Raw genomic sequence first — 13,777 nt, 5'->3', positions numbered from 1 at the left:
TGATGTTGTGCAGGATGACACTTGTTGCATTGCAGGTTCTAACAAAAGTTTGCATGCAGAATGTATTCACGATTTTCATAGAAAATTTGGTCATTTGCATTTTGAGGCAGTATCTAAAATGCCTGCCTTGGTTGAAGGTATGACTATTAAACCCTGCAGGTACCACATGAAGTGCAAAGCATGCGCAGCAAACAAGGTGAAAATGGCTGCGAAAGGTAAGGTGTCTAGTAGGCAAGCTACGGAACCATACCAGGTTGTTCATGCAGATTTGGTTGGACCACTAGCGCCCTCTTTGGGTGGAAATAGGTACTTCATGGTTCTCATTGATGCATTTTCTAGATATATTTTTGTGTACAATCTCAAGCAGAAATCGGAGGCTTTTCCTAGGTTCAAGGAATTCTGTGCTTGGTTGGAAAATGTGCACGGTAAGAAGATAAAGACTCTTTTCAGTGATCGCTGGGGGGAATTCACTTCTCAGCAGTTTGAAGCTTTTCTGACTGAGAAAGGAATTCAACACGATTTGTCTAGTCCTCGCTCGCCATGGCAGAATGGACTTGCGGAAAGGGCAAATCAGACATTGCTTCAAGGGTTAAAAACCTTGCTGCATGATGCCAATCTTCCAGAGAGTTATTGGGCCGAATCTCTCTCGTGTTTTGTTTACAGTTACAATCGCAGGTTATCTTCAGCGATTGGTTGTACCCCCTATGAGAAGATGTTTGGCAAGAAGCCATACATCAAACACATGAAAATTTTTGGTTCTGACATGTGGGTTCACTCACCACAAAATTCCAAGTTAGACAAGCGTGGATTGCATGGTATCTTTCTAGGTTATCAGAAAGGGTCTTACAGAATAATGATGACTGACTCTAAGACAATTAAGCTCACGAGAAGTGTTGAGTACAATGCAAAGTGGGGGGAGAATGTGGGAATTTTCCAATGTTATCCTGATGACGGTGATGAGACTGAGGATAGTCAAGAGCAACCACAACAACCCACACCCACTAATGAAAGTTCTGAGTCTGAATCTGAAACTGAATCGGGTGATTCAGAGGATTTCAAGAGTGCGAAAGCCTCTATGCGACCCTCTGAAAGCTCTGATCAAGAATTGGAGGAACCATTGTTCACAGTAGGTCGTTTTTCTCCTAAGAAGGAAGAGGAGAGTGTTGAAGACTTAAGGCTAATTCGTAGGTCACAGAGAGCCACAAAAGGCAGACCTCCAAAGAGATTTGCTGATGAGTTTGCTACGATAGCAGTAACAGCTGTTAAAAGCTCCAAGAAGGTATTTGAACCTTCAAGTTTCCAAGACATCCAGGGTTTGGATTCAAAGGAAGCTGAGCCATGGTTAAATGCCATGAAGGCTGAGCTTGATTCCTTAGAAAGGAACAAAACATGGGAGCTAGTTCCAGTAGTTCCAGGAATGAAACTGCTTGGAAGCAAATGGGTCTTCAAAGCGAAGACAGATCAAAATGGCAAGATAGTCAGACACAAAGCCAGATTGGTAGCCAGAGGTTTTGCACAGGTACCAGGTGAAGACTATCACGAGACCTATTCACCCACAGTGAGATATGAAAGCATTAGGCTTATGCTCAAGCTAGCTGCAGAGGAAAATCTACACATTAGTCACCATGATATTAATACAGCTTTTCTGTACGGATCTCTAGATGAATCACTTTATATGCTTCCACCTGATGGCGTACAGGTAAAACAGGGATTTGTTTGTGCTCTGAAGAAATCCCTTTATGGTCTCAAACAAAGTGCACGGTGTTGGCACACAAAACTCACTGAAGTATTGTTTTCTCTAGGTTTTCAGCAAGGGAAAGCTGATCCATGTGTATTTGTCAAAGAGGAGGGGCAAAAGAAACTGTACTGTTTGTTTTATGTTGATGATTTATTATTCTTTTGGAAAGATGTCGCAATGTACAATAACGCCCTAGCTCAACTGAAAGAGCACTTTGACATGAAAGATCTTGGTGAGGTAAACAACTACCTATCTCTGGAAATAGAGAGAGATCAAGATGGTAACATTCTAGTACACCAGTCACGGAAAATTGCTGATGTGTTAAGCAAACTAAATCTGATGGATGCTAACCCTGTAGACACACCGATGACAACAGGTTATCAGGTAGATGACACTGAAGAAGCATTTTCTGACACTACACTGTACAGGAGTGTGCTAGGCAAGCTAAACTTCATTGCCAGATGTTCAAGACCAGACATTGCTGTTAGCTGTAATTTGCTAAGCAGACAAGTCAACAATCCTAGTGTCAAGGATTGGAAAGCTCTGAAACGCATAGCGCGGTATTTGAAAGGCACTATGCATTACAGACTGAGATTTAACAATCAGAAGTCTGGTGGTCTTGAGATGTTTGCAGATGCAAGTTTTGGAAGTGACACTACAGACAGGAAAAGTACGTCTGGAGTTTGCTACATGTACAATCAAGGTCTGTTTGATTGGTCATGCAAGAAGCAAACAACAGTTAGTTTAAGTACTTGTGAAGCCGAACTGAATGCACTATCGTATTCACTTAAGGATTGTGAATGGTTAATACAATTGTGCAAAGATATGAAAATTCCTGTCAAATGTCCAATCCAGGTTTACCAGGACAACAAAGCATGTTTGGCTTTGCTGAAGTCTGAAGGTTGTAAGCAAAGCACGAAGCACTTGCAATTAAAGTTGCAGCATGCTAGGGAATGTATTCAGAAGGGACTCGTAACGGTGTCCTATATGCCAGGTAATGAAATTCCTGCTGATGTATTGTCCAAGATTGTATCAAGGGATCAACACTGTACCTATGTGCAGAAGTTGGGTTTGTACTGATATTGTACAAACACGCTGCCCAGTGATGTTCACAGAAAGGGGGAGGATGTTGGTTTCTGCTTTCCTTCACTGTGCAGCGAAAGGGCTTGTCACGAGACAGGTGTTTACATTCCACAGTCTGTACTGTTGGAGTTTCTCACGGGAAAGGGAGACTGGATGTGACGTACACTGGTTTCCTGTTTTTCACTGTACTTTGCAGTTTCACTTTGTGATTCTCTCCGAGCTGTCAGGGAGAGAGGATGCATTTCTGCTCCAGCAGAGGCAAGATGTCTTTCTGTAATATACCAGCTTTGAACTATAAATAAAGCAACCAAGAGTATGCAGCACGTACTCCTCATCCTTCCGCTGGGCACGGGACTCTGCTTTAAACTAACATTAAAGTGGTACCTCAGGTTAAGAACTTAATTCCTCCCGGAAGTCCATTCTTAACCTGAAACTGTTCTTAACCTAGACACCACTTTAGCTAATGGGGCCTCCCGCTGCCACCGCACGATTTCTGTTCTCATCCTGAAGCAAAGTTCTTAACCCGAAGTACTATTTCTGGGTTAGCAGAGTCTGTAACCTGATGTGTCTGTAACCTGACGCATCTGTAACCCAAGGTACCACTGTACTCTCATAGAAAGGCGAGTCCTACTTTATTTGCTTTTGAGTGCACACAGATGCACTCGCCTTGCATGCTTGAGTACAGCAACTCCAGGGCATGAGTTAAGTAGGGGCCACGTGTAGAGCAATTCCCAAGCTGAGGTCAAAAACATACACAGGGGCATCAGGACTTCTTCAGTAATAGTTTACTGAGCTTTCAAAGCATACACTTCTCCCTGGGTCCCCAGTGAGGCACAAAACTTTGCTTCTCAGAGCAAATCCAGTTTCAGCAGTAAAAAAAAATACAGCACATAGGATACCTAAGTCAGGCAGACACACCGGCAGAAGGGAGCAAGGGAGGAAAGAGGCAGGAAGGACACAGGGCAATGGATGTGTGTCTTTCGCTTCCTGTCGTCTGGGACATAGGCGCCGACTCCATGGGGCCTGAGGGGGCCCGAGCCCCCTCAAAAATTCTTTTGGGGGGGCTCTGCCCCCCCAATAATTTAAGAAAATTACCCGTATTTTTCTCTCTATTACATGCAGATTTTTTTCTCCTAAAAAGGAAGGGGAAATGTCTGTGCGTGTTATGGAGCGAATGTGGGGGGGCGGGGGTCCCTGGAGCCGATTAGGGACAAAAATCGCAGGAACAAAAATCAGCAAAAATCAAATCCTGCGTTGCATCGGAGAGGGAAACCTGAAAAGAGGAAGTGGCTGCTTTCCTGCATTCTGCCTCAGGGTCTTACTGCCCACCCGCTTGTGTTTCACTGCTGTGTTTGCTCAAACGGAACAAAGAGCAGGCAAATCCCCTCCCCTCCAGGCAAGCAGAGGGGAAAGCAGAGGTCTTTCCTTCTAATTCCTCTCTGTGCTCCTCGCAGGCAGCCAGAAAACATGCAGGAGAGAGAGAGCTGGCTTCGGTTTGGGGAAACTTTTGCCTTTCTTTCCTCCCTCCCCTTAAATCCCTCTCCTGCATTCTTAGCCAGCTGCTTCTCTGCACCCCGCTCTCGTTCTCCTTGTCCCTTCTGTGTTCTTCCTTCCCCACTTAAAATGTAGGTACAAAGCATGGATCCACATGGATCCTCAGGATCTTTGGATTGGGCCACCCCAAATTCACAATCAGATCACATAGCAGCCTGCCCCCCCAAAATCACACACCCACTGTTGCCTGGGGCTGCAATGGTGCAAAAACGTGGTTAAAAAGCATGGATCCACATGGATCCTCAGGATCTTTGGATTGGGCCACCCCAAATTCACCATCAGATCACATAGCAGCCTGCCCGCCAAAAATCACACACCCACTGTTGCCTGGGGCTGCAATGGTGCAAAAACGTGGTTAAAAAGCATGGATCCACATGGATCCTCAGGATCTTTGGATTGGGCCACCCCAAATTCACCATCAGATCACATAGCAGCCTGCCCGCCAAAAATCACACACCCACTGTTGCCTGGGGCTGCAATGGTGCAAAAACGTGGTTAAAAAGCATGGATCCACATGGATCCTCAGGATCTTTGGATTGGGCCACCCCAAATTCACCATCAGATCACATAGCCTGCCCCCCAAAAATCACACACCCACTGTTGCCTGGGACTGCAATGGTGCAAAAACGTGGTTAAAAAGCATGGATCCACATGGATCCTCAGGATCTTTGCATTGGGTCACCCCAAATTCACCATCCGATCACATGTCTGTGGCCACAGCATGAAGCACAAAAATGATACATCCACTGTTTCATTCAGAATTTTCCCCCTTGTTTTCCTCCTCTAAAAACGATGTGCGTGTTATGGTCAGGTGCGTGTTATAGAGCGAAAAATACGGTATTAGTTCGGCCTCATTACGCCCCCCCCCCCGGTGATTCTCTGCCAGCCGCTTCATTCCGCTTCCACGCGCCTCGGATAGAGGCTACCTTCTGTCGCCTCCGTCACTTCCCGGCTTCGTCTCCCTTCGTCCCCGCCCACTCTTGGTTCTTCGGCGCTCCTGCGAGTCAGCCGGCAACAGCGGAGACTGCGACCCGCTCCGACCGGCGCTCCTGCGAGTCAGCCGGCAACAGCGGAGACTGCGACCCGCTCCGAACCGGCGCTCTCCAGGCTTGAAAAACCCACGAGGGGGTCTTCCCATCCGCCGCCCGGAGCTGCGCACAGCTTCTCTGCTGGAAGCGCGAAGTCGCCAAGGGGATGGAGCACGGGAAAAGCAGGAGGAGGAGACTGGAGGTGCCCAACATAAAACTGTAACGGCATTCAGCACTCCGCCTCCCCGGTGGGATCCCGCACAGGCGGCCGGGCAAATGACGAGCCGAGGGAGAAAGTCTGCCTTTCAGCCCCGGCTGACTGACAGCGGGTTCAAAGCGCAGTCGCCGCTCCGGCTTTCTCTGCACCGGCCACGCCCGCCCCCCGCCAGCCTAGTTGGCTCCACCCTCCCCGGTATGGGCCCCCCCAATATTTTTTATAAGTCGGCGCCCCTGGTCTGGGAGGGAAGTCAGCAACTCAGCATCTGCAGGGGCTTCATGAAGCAAAGCTTTCTGCCGGCTGCTTCCAGGCAAATGGGCATCCCAGAAACACGCACTGTGATCTGTGGGATGTTGCCATATCAATTGTTTTTGGAAGGTTATCACAATGTGGTCTAGAAACCAGTATTGGACAATATATTGCCCAGCCCTAATTCTCACTGACCACCACCCTCACCCCTTCTCTATTGAAAGGTACTTTACATCTTAGATTATAATCACACTGTTTGACATTGCCTTCAATATTTCATTACTATACAGTTTTACACATAAATACCAGAACTTCACATACACAAAATGTGTTAAAGACTGATTTCCTGCTGAGTTTATTTCTGTGAAGAAAAGAGTGGACTCTGAGAGGACGATGTCCCGCACTCCATACATCTAAATGGGTTCTTCCATGTGTGAGTCCCTGGATGTTCCTTAAACACTCCATTGTAAATAAAGCACTTTTGCAATCTTTTCATTAAACTGCTTCTCCTCTGGGAGTTTGTGGATGGTTTGAAGGGTTTCAATTCCTAAAGTTCTTCCTGTCCATTAGTCTGTTGATTTAGAACTTCCACTAGGACTGAACCTCTATCTACTTTCCTGATATTTATAAGGTTTGTGTTTTGTGTGAGTTTGTTGACGTAAATCAAGGGTTCCTCTCTGACTGAAGCTCCTTCCACAGTCCATACATCTAAATGGTTTCTCCGCTGTGTGTCTGCTGATGTTTTCTAAGGTGTACACTCTGCCTGAAGCTCTTTCCGCACTCCAGGCATTTAAATGGTTTCTCCCCTGTATGAGTCCGTTGATGTCTTCTAAGGCTTCCATTATCACTAAAGCTCATTCCGCACTCTATACATTTATATGGTTTCTCCCCTGTGTGAATCCGCTGGTGTAATTTAAGGTCTCCATTCCGACTGGAGCACTTTCCGCACTCCAGGCATTTAAATGGTTTCTCCCCTGTGTGAGTCCGTTGATGTCTTCTAAGGTTTCCATTATGACTAAAGCCCTTTCCGCACTCTATACATTTAAATGGTTTCTCCCCTGTGTGAGTCTGTTGATGTGTTCTAAGGTTTCCATTACCAGTAAAGCTCTTTCCGCACTCCAGGCATTTATATGGTTTCTTCCCTGTGTGAATCTGCTGGTGTAATTTAAGGTCTCCATTCTGACTGAAGCTCTTTCTGCACTCCAGGCATTTAAATGGTTTCTCCCCTGTGTGAGTCCGTTGATGTGTTCTAAGGTTTCCACTATCAGTGAAAAGTTTCCCACACTCCATACCTTTAAATGGTTTCTCCCCTGTTGGAGGTCATTGATATGAACTATGTGTGCTCATTCAATGAACATAGTCCACATTTCACACATTTTAATTTCTATTCCTAATGGGGGGGGAGGTGCCCCATTCCCTGGAGTTTTGACTGCCTTCTCCATCTCCTTCTTCAGAGTGGGAGGAAAGGGAATCCTGTTTTGGTTTCAAGGAAGAGAACAAAGGGAAAGAGAACACATCAAGCTCCATTAGCACCTTCTCCTATTTCAACGTCTCCAACATTCCCTCACCTCCTACCCATGTTCCCATTTTTTAGGAAGTGAAGTTGCAATGTCATCAAATGATAATAATTCATGAGCAACTTTCAAAATCCTCAACCAATGTTCATAAAGCAGCTTGATTTTTTTAAAGAATGATGTGCTGTCTGATCTCGTGCCCGTCTTCAGACGCAGGACTATCATAAAATGACACTGAAAAGCAGGATATTCTAGGCAAAATGATAAACTGTACTTAGTGGAATATGTAGTACCTTGAAAATGTAGTATTGATTCACTAATGGACTGAAGTTGTGTTATTTCTGGGGACATGAGTTTATTCCTGTTCTGTCTTAAAGATCATAATCATACAGAGTCATGGGGTGTTAGGGGAGCTGTAGTACCTTTGCTGGGGGACATGTCATGCACCTTATGGGGTAATTTATCCACCATTGGTCCCCACCCTGCACCCAGCTCTCACCTGTGGCTTCCAGAAGCTGTCAGCATGCAACAGGGGCCACAATCCCAGGAACGGCTTCAACCGGCCGGCTAAATCAGGTGAGGATAGCTAATGGGTCTCAAATCCTTGGTTTATTAGGGACTTCTGCTGCAGGTGAAGGCAGGCCCTGGTGGATGGAGAGGAGGAGAACAACAGTGAATCCCACAGTCAAGAAAGCAGATTCTGCCCTTTCTGCAGGGGAAAGTGAAGGGCCGATGGGGCTCATCAACCGGGGAAGGAAGCCCATCGAGAAGGAAAACTCTGGTCGTAATACTTTGCTGCCTCGTGAGTTATCTTCAGGAGAAGAAAAGGCTATTGGGGGGGGGGGGACTTACACAAATCCAGAGTGGACTCTCTAAGATAGTTACATGGTGTCCTGCACACCTCCTTCCAGCCACTCCTGTAGCCAAGCTGGTGCCTAACGTACTGCTCTGCTTTCCCTGGGACCATATAAGCCCGGCTGAGTAGGGGGTCTTGTTGTCAAGCCAGCTCAGGACCCCCAAACACACTGCCCAGGCAGTGCTGCTAACACAGCAGTTTCAGGCACAGAGATGAGCTCAGATCTGTGTATCAAAGTCTCTACGATGTGGAACAAGAAAAACAGAAGCACTATTTACATCATACATCAATTAAAAAGTATTCAGAATATTTGTCTTTTGAAGAAAAGACCACCAAGTATTGGATGGCCCCTTCAAAGCTAATGGAAGTCTTGTGCCTGGAGCTTTTGGGGGTGCAGGACCAGGAAAGCTTCTGCCACCATTATCCTTCCAATCGGGATTCAGGCCTCATCATACGACAGAAACTGCCCTGGTTGTGCTCGTTGATAATCTCTGATGGGCTAGAGTCTGAGGGGAAAGCTGTTTCCTGGTTCTGCTGGATCTCTCAGCGGCTTTGGAGACCTGTGACCATGGTATCCTTCTGGACCCTCTAGGGGAGCTGGGGCCCTGCTATGCAGTGGTTCCCCTCCTTCCTACTGAGCCATGTCCAGAAAGTGGTGTTGGGGGATGAGTGTTCAGACCCCCGGGCTCTCACTTGTGGGGTGCCTCAGGGCTCCATCCTCACCCCAATGCTTTTTAATATCTATATGAAGCTGCTGGGAGAGATCATCGGGGCTTTTGGCTGGGTTTTCACCAGTTTGTGGGTGATACCCAGCTGTTCTTCTCATTTAAATCAGAACCAGTGAAGGTGGTGAATGCCCTGTGTTGGTGCCTGGAGGTGGTTTGAAGATGGATGGTGGCTAACAGATTGAGTTTGAATCCTGACAATAAAGAAGAACTGTCCCTGGGGAACAGGGGGTGGGCAGGTGTCGGGGACCCCCTGGTCCTGATGGGGTAACTGTGCCCCTAAATAACCAGGTGTGCAGCCTAGGGATCATTTTGGACTCACAGCTGACCATGGAGGCGCAGCTCAATTCTGTGTCCAGGGCAGCAGTCTAGCAGCTCCATCTGGAACGCAGGCTGAGACCCTCCTTCCCCGCAGACTGCCTCGCCAGAGTGGTGCATGCTCTGGTTATTTCCAGCTTGGACTACTGCTATGTGGTCTAGATGGGGCTACCTTTGAAGGTGACCCAGAAACTGCAACTGAATGGGAGCAGCCACCGAGACCGCATATCACTGCCCTTAAAGGACTTTACCTGGCTCCCACCAGATTTCCAAGCACAATTCAAATTGTTGGTGCTGACCTTTAAAGTGTCATGGTTGCATTTTCCAGGCATAGAAAAGTATTGATCTAATGCAGGCTTCCTGAAACTTGGCAGTTTCCTTTGTGCTGAGAGCTGGTGGTGCGATAAGTTGTGATGAGGTTATGAAGAAACTTTCTTGTTTTGGGGAACCAGATGAAGCTGGTTTAAACTGGAGTGAGCCAGGCTTGTTATCTAGTCCCAAGGTTACTCTGACATTTAATAGAATATAAATTACAAGGCCGAAAGGCACCTGGTCCCACTTCCTAGTCTGCTATTTCTCTACTCTGCATGTGTAATTCTTAGTTGAGTGCTGTTTTGGTATGCTGAGATACGGTTTTACGTAAGTTAAGTTTTTGCTATTTTTTGGATCCTGTTATGCTTCTTTGCCTTCAGTAATAAATTTATTTGCTGAATGAGAATGTTATGGAGCAGCAAGATCTGCAACCTGAAGCCCTCAACAGCCTCGGCCCTGTAGACCTGAAGGAGCATCTCCACCAACATTGCTCAGTCTGGACAGGGAGGTGGTCCTTCGAAGGTCTTCTGCTGATTCCCCCCCTGCGAGAAGTGAAGTTATAGGGAACGAGGCAGAGGGTGAGGAAATGGGCAACATTCTGACATTTAGAAGACAGCTGAAGGCAGCCTGGACTTTGAAAGTCATCTAATCTTCCTTGCTGTACTATACTGTATTGTTTTAATTAGTGTTTTTATGGAGCAGTCAAGTAATTTCGTTGTCCCCGAGAGGGGGCAATGACAATAAAGATATTATTATTATTATTATTATTATTATTATTATTATTATTATTATCGGGAGGTTTTTAATGTCTGATGTTTTACTGCCTTTTATTTGTACTGGAACCAGGCAGTGGAAGAGAAACTTAAAGATGGAAGCCTGAGAGAGAGGAAAAGGTTTCTGGCTGCTTCCTGGGTGGGATTGCGGAAAGAAGAGCTGCTTCTGAGAAGGCCTCTCCCCTCCCCTCTTCCTGGACAGGGCAGGGGCTTGTGGGGGCTCATGGGGTGGGAAGAGGATGGAGCTTGCAGGAAGGAAGGGGTGGGGGGACACGTCCCCCCACTTTCCAGGGATCCCTCTCTGGTCTCCTTGAAGGGGTGGCCGATTCCTGGGCGGGAGGGAGAAGCGAGGCGGCCCCTCCGGAGATTCCCTGCGGGCGGCACGATGGAGAAGTGTCCCCAAAGACTGGTCTTCCTATCTCTCCCCCCCCCCGCATTGCTGCCGTTCCCTGCCCCAGGGATGCTCCCCCTCCCCACTTCCTCGACTCCCTCTCTCTGTCCCAGAGTCTCCCCTGCACCCAGAGGCCCACCTGGGCGCGGCTCAGCCCTCATCCCCCATCTTTCCATCCTGAGGGGCCACCCCAAGACGCACAGATTAGGGACAGCGGGTCTCTATCCAGGTGTCCCTCATGCCCGTTAACCCTTTCATGGCCTGGCTTTATCCGTGCGGAGCCCACAGGACCCCAGGGATGCCTACGCGGGGGAACCGGGGCAAGGGGGCCCTCGTGGGGACCCCCTGCGTAGATTCCCCATGTCCGCCGCTGCCAAGGCGCCTAAGGGGCCAAGGAAAGCCCCCTTCGCAGCACGCTCGCAGGGATCCAAGCCCCACGGAAGGCGCTTGGGGGAGCTGGCGGGGGTCTCTGGATCCTTTTCTCCCCTCTCCTCCGCGACCCCTATACCTCTTTGTTCTCGCTCCCGATTCTCCTTTCCTTTCCTGCAACATCCACGGGGGGGGGGTCCCCTGCCGCCCCTCCTCCCTTTTCCGAAAAGCGCCCCCCCCCCCGAGCTACGCCGCAGAGCAGCATTCCGGCGCAGAAGCTCCACTTGCGGGAGAAGCAGGCAGTTTGGGAGGAGGGCTCTCCCCCCTCATTCCGGAAGCAGAAGCCGGATTGGAGGAGGAGGAAGAGGCGAAAGAGGTGCGACATACGGGGGGGGGGGGTTGAGGGTTGTGGGGGCGGGGTGAGAGGAGGACGTACCGGGAAGGGAGGAATTGTGGGGGGCGAAGGAGATGAAGGTTTTCTCCCTCCCTTCTTCCTTCTGGGGATGAGGAGAGCGGGGGAGGGCCTGATCCCGGAAATCCAGCTGCAAAGTGGGGTCCCCCCCTACAATGTTTACATTGCAAAATCCTTCCTGCCCCCCATGCCATGATCTTAGATCCATTCCACGTTTTAGGTATAGGTGCACATTGAGCAGCGGGTTGGGCTCTGTGACTCCTGTGTTACGGGGAAAATGGGGCTTGGGCTTTTGCACACACGCGCGCGCGCGCACACACACACACCCGGCACTATTCATCCCTTGTGTCTCTGTCAGAGGTGGCACAATGAGGCCAGGAAGAGATCTGTTTCCGCGCAGAGCCCCCCCCCCCCTGCAAGGAATGAAGCAGCCCGGAACTAAAGCGCGTTGCAATTTATACAGCCTAAGATAGTAGCCCCCCTATTACTGAGAGAGCACCCCAAAAACATCCCCGGCTGCGTCACAAAATGAGTTGTACACGGAAATCAGATCAGACTCCGAGTTCGTGTTTTGGCAACATGACAAGTCTGTCCGTCGGGATGCCTGGCGATTCCTGCTCCCTGCCTTTTCCTGGCCACCCTGAGAGATCGTCGGAAAGGGCGGATTTCTTGACTCCAGAATCCATCACCGCAGACCCGTTTCATTCAGGCATAGAGACCTGCTCTTTGGACAAGTCTGCTTGGATCATGTGGATCATCAATGGATCATCCATGATGTCATACCCTTCTCACGGGGGGGGGGCCTCAGGAAGAATCTCCTGCCACGTGACTGGGGGAGCCAGGAGGCTGACTGGGGTCAGACAGGGCTGCTGTTTTGCTCTCCGTACTATTTCAGCTCAGGTTTCACTGGCAGAAGTTACATTTCATGAAGAAATTGGTCGATTCATTGAGGAAACGGGGCTACGTTGTAAAGAGGCAAATGTGTCTACTTTGTTACCACCCAGTGAGTTGTGTTGCAAAGGCCATTTGCAGAACGGCTCCTATTGTATCACCTGTGGCTACATGCCGGAGTTTGGGTCTTTTTGCGGAAATGTGTCTCTTTGTAAATGCGCTTATCCCTGTGCATTTATAATGGCAAGACATTAAATCCCATGAGATCCACAAGCACCAGAACCATAAGCCCACATAGGAGTCCAAAAGCACAGAACAGAGCAGCCCTTTATCTCTGTGTTGTTGGCTATGAAAAGCTGGATGTCCAACGACAACAACATGTACAACAAGAACAAGAACATTGTCTCTGGGCAGCTTCCAAAAGAATAGAAGAAAACATGACCCAACATGAAATATTAAAAGCTTCCCGATACGGAGCTGCTTTTAGGCGTCTATGGAGGTTTGTCTCCTTGACATCTGGTGGGAGGGCGTTCCACAGGGCAGTCACGACAACCGAGAAGGCCCTCTGTAACCTCACTTCTCGCAATGAGGGACCTGCCAGAAGACCCTCGGAGCTGGACCTCAGTGTCCGGGCTGAGCGATGGACGTGGAGACGCTCCTCCCCTTCTACTGAGCTGAGACCATTTGGGGCTTTCAAGGTCAGCGCCAGCACTTTGAATGGTGCTCAGAAACGGACCGGGAGCCAGTGAAGATTTCTTAGGACCCGTGTTCAGGGGCCAGCTGTTAGGGGGCCGTTCAGCTGCTGTCCATAACTGAATGTATCCCTTGTCGGAAGTAATCCATAAACCTCTCCTACTCCGCCGTCTCGGGATGCAATTGCTGCACGATGCTCCGGCTCTCGAAAGAGGGAGAGGCGTGAGTTGACTGAGCTCGGCTTGCCAAGGGTTAAACGGAAACGAGCTAGATTCCTAGAGAAGAAAGTAAGACGGGGGGGGGGGCAGGGTCCTCCAGAGCGAAAGCCCAACCCCTCCCTTTCCTGCAAGAAGTCGGGCGTGTGGGGGTCCCGTTGGTTCGGCTCCGCAGAGGCTGCCTGGGGGCGCCTGCTGGGATCCGGTGAGTCTCTTCTCTCCCAGCATAGGGCCCATGGGGAGAGCGGGGGTCCCAGCGCTGCATGGCGAGAGGGGGGCAAGTCAGGGCGCGGAGGGTCGCAGGAGGGCGGCAGCTCTGCTCTTCCTTTGCATGGATGCGCTGCTGGCCCCTTGGGGAGGGGTCTCGGGGAAATGCATGCAAATAAACCCCATTCCGATGTATGGATCAGTCCCCTTTTACAACAGAGGTTGTCCGCAG

At 49.2% G+C, this 13,777-nt stretch overlaps 5 protein-coding genes across 7 annotated transcripts in view; 1 reads left to right on the top strand and 4 right to left on the bottom strand.

Annotated features, from left to right (window-relative positions):
- The window catches only part of LOC308486262 (uncharacterized protein), a 120,013-nt gene extending 108,557 nt beyond the window's left edge, over positions 1 to 11,456 (bottom strand). Inside the window, exon 1 of the mRNA XM_081022872.1 lies at positions 11,267 to 11,456. The gene's annotated coding sequence lies outside the window, so the exon portion shown is untranslated. The remainder of the gene's footprint in view (positions 1 to 11,266) is intronic.
- Positions 1 to 12,288, bottom strand: part of LOC308457800 (uncharacterized protein) — a gene marked incomplete at its 3' end in the record, with an annotated part of 39,543 nt that extends 27,255 nt beyond the window's left edge. Inside the window, exon 1 of the mRNA XM_080971973.1 lies at positions 12,079 to 12,288. The remainder of the gene's footprint in view (positions 1 to 12,078) is intronic.
- The window catches only part of LOC308486338 (uncharacterized protein), a 140,665-nt gene that overhangs the window by 44,464 nt on the left and 82,424 nt on the right, over positions 1 to 13,777 (bottom strand). The window contains exon 5 of the mRNA XM_081023107.1: positions 7,883 to 8,027. The gene's annotated coding sequence lies outside the window, so the exon portion shown is untranslated. The remainder of the gene's footprint in view (positions 1 to 7,882; positions 8,028 to 13,777) is intronic.
- Positions 1 to 13,777, bottom strand: part of LOC308457801 (uncharacterized protein) — a gene marked incomplete at its 3' end in the record, with an annotated part of 121,992 nt that overhangs the window by 93,039 nt on the left and 15,176 nt on the right. The window lies entirely within an intron of this gene.
- The window catches only part of LOC308486266 (uncharacterized protein), a 136,397-nt gene that overhangs the window by 111,302 nt on the left and 11,318 nt on the right, over positions 1 to 13,777 (top strand). Inside the window, exon 1 of one of the 3 annotated variants that reach the window (XM_081022876.1) lies at positions 13,448 to 13,543. The exons of the other annotated variants lie outside the window; for them this stretch is intronic. The gene's annotated coding sequence lies outside the window, so the exon portion shown is untranslated. Of the gene's footprint in view, positions 1 to 13,447; positions 13,544 to 13,777 lie in introns of those variants that run through there. 3 annotated transcript variants of the gene reach the window in all.

This window comes from Podarcis pityusensis, assembly GCF_964106645.2.
Source record: "Podarcis pityusensis genome assembly, chromosome: 10".
Lineage (NCBI taxonomy): Eukaryota > Metazoa > Chordata > Lepidosauria > Squamata > Lacertidae > Podarcis > Podarcis pityusensis.
Note: the sequence above shows the minus strand (reverse complement) of the source record. Positions and strands in the feature narration are given on the sequence as shown.